The sequence below is a fragment of the Myotis davidii genome, unplaced genomic scaffold (genome assembly GCF_000327345.1).
Source record: "Myotis davidii unplaced genomic scaffold, ASM32734v1 scaffold164, whole genome shotgun sequence".
NCBI classification, from domain to species: domain Eukaryota; kingdom Metazoa; phylum Chordata; class Mammalia; order Chiroptera; family Vespertilionidae; genus Myotis; species Myotis davidii.
Genome location: NW_006296417.1, coordinates 1,189,792 through 1,192,090, shown reverse-complemented (window position 1 = coordinate 1,192,090; position 2,299 = coordinate 1,189,792). Strand labels below are relative to the sequence as shown.

Below are 2,299 nucleotides of genomic sequence, written 5' to 3'. Positions count from 1 at the left end.
GGCCTCTCCCCCCTCCCCCCATTGTCTGCCAGTCACCGCTGCCGTCGGGACCGCGGTGCCCACGGGGTAGTCAGAGCCCGCGCTGGGCCACATCATGAAAGCGGCAAGACACGACCGCAGTTGGCACATTCGGTTTTTATGTCTTTGTTGTTGTTAATCCTTCCCCTGGGGACATTTCTTGTTTCCATGGATCGTTAGAGAGAGTGGCAGGGAGGGCGGGGGAGAGACCGAGAGAGGGAAACATTGATGTGAGACAGACACGTGGACTGGTTGCCTCCCGATGCTCAAAGTCAATAATCATCTGACTTTTATTTTTTATCTTTTTTATTGATTTCAGAGAGGAAGGGAGAGGGAGAGGGAGAGGAACATCAGTGATGAGAGAGAATCATGGCTCAGCCGCCTCCTGCACGCCCCCTCCTGGGGATCGAGGGTACAACCCGGGCCTGTGCCCTGACCGGGAATCGAACCGTGACCTCCTGGTTCATAGATTGACGCTCAACCACTGGGCCACACCGGCCGGGCGGTTCTTTCCTTTCCTGATCTGATGGAGGAACGAGCAGTCCATCCCTCACGCAGCCAGGACACTGCACTTGCTCCTGGGTGGGGGAACACTGGGGTGCATCGCCCCGGGGACCTGAGCCCTCCTCCCTCCCTCCCTGGCCCTCATGCTGGCCCCGAATCCGAGCGAGGGCAGCTCCCTCCCGAGTCAGCGTGGCTCTTCCTGCGAAGACAGCCGGTCTCTGGGCTCAGCTGCCAAACTGGCTTTTCACACACGGTTCTGTCCCCCCGTGGCAGGTGGTGAGCTCACCCGTCTGCAAGGCCTGTGTGGACTCGGAGCCCCGGGCACCCCTCCCCGCCCGTCCTGTCCTCAGTGTCAGTGTCACCGTGGGGAGCGGGGACCACAGGGGAGGATGCAGGGACTCTCGTTCTGTCTTAAAGGAAGGATGCCAACATTGCAGAATTTAGATCTGCAGTCAGGGCTCTCTGATGAGCCCCAACTGCCTTCTTGCCCGCCCCCTTTTTTAATCCTCACCCAAGGAGTGAGGATATTTTTTCCCATTTATCTTTAGAGAGAGAAAGAAACATTGAGGTGACAGAGATAAAGCAATTGGTTGCCTCCCACCACCGGACACGGGGCACGAACTCACAACCCCGGTACGTGCCCTTGACTGGGAATCGAACCCGAGACCCTTCTGTCTGTGAGCCGACGCTCTAACCACTGAGCAAACTGGCCGGGGTGCAAATACAGGTTTTTGTGTGTGTGGGGGGGTTTAATATATTTTTATTGATTTCAGAAAGGAAGGGAGAGGGAGAGAGAAACATCCATGATGAGAGAGTCATGGATCGGCTGCCTCCTGCACGCCCTACACTGGGGATAGAACCCACAAACCGGGCCTGTGCCCTGACCGGGAATCGAACCGTGACCTCCTGGTTCCTAGGTCGATGCTCAACCACTGAGCCACACCGGCCTCTCTTCCTTTATAAATCCTCCTCCTCTCGCTCAGCGACTCTGAAAGGAGAATGCAGCCCTGGGCGATGGGTCGGGGCGGCCACTTCCTGCAGAGTCGGATGGCGGGCAGTGGCCGCCCTGGGCCCAACTGGGGCTGCTTGTCTGAGGGACAAAGGGGGCCTCTGAGACCCCGGCTGGAAATAGAAAAGAATCCCCGCCATTGAGGAGCCTCCCCCCCACCCCCAATGGCCTCTGTCAGCACCGAGGGCCAGGGCCAGCCCGCTCCCTTCCACGGAGCATCCGGCCCTGCCGCCCAGGGAGGGGCCGGGTGCCTTTGTGCTGGTGGCCCGGCCCTTCTGGGCTCCGCCCCTCGCTCTTTCCACTACACGCCGGTCCCTGGTCGGTCAGCTGGGCCACAAAGGAGGAAACTGTGTCCTCCCTCCCTCTCTCTCTCTCTCTCTACTATTTTCCCATTGATTTTTAGAGAGAGGGAAAGACAGAGAGAAGCATCAATAAGAGAGAGACACACTGATTGGTTGCCTCCTGCACGTGCCCCTCTAAAATAAATAAAAACATTTTTTAAAATATATTTTTGAGAGAGGAAGGGAGAGGGAGAGAGGAAGAGAGAAAGAGAGATAGAAACATGAATGATGAGAATCATTGATCAGCTGTGTCCTGCACTGCCACCCACTGGGGATCCAGCCCGAAACCCAGGCATGTACCCTTGGCTGGAATTGAACCCAGGACCCTTCACTCCGCAGGCCGACGCTCTATCCACTGAGCCAAACCAGCTAGGGCTAAAGTTTCCTTTTATACACATTTTCACTAGCACTTATTGTTTGTTGACTT

General features: G+C 56.7%; 1 protein-coding gene across 1 annotated transcript in view; it reads left to right on the top strand.

Annotated features, from left to right (window-relative positions):
* ALDH1A3 (aldehyde dehydrogenase 1 family member A3) overlaps positions 1-2,299 on the top strand; it is a 16,661-nt gene that overhangs the window by 1,962 nt on the left and 12,400 nt on the right. The gene's annotated exons all lie outside the window — the stretch shown is intronic.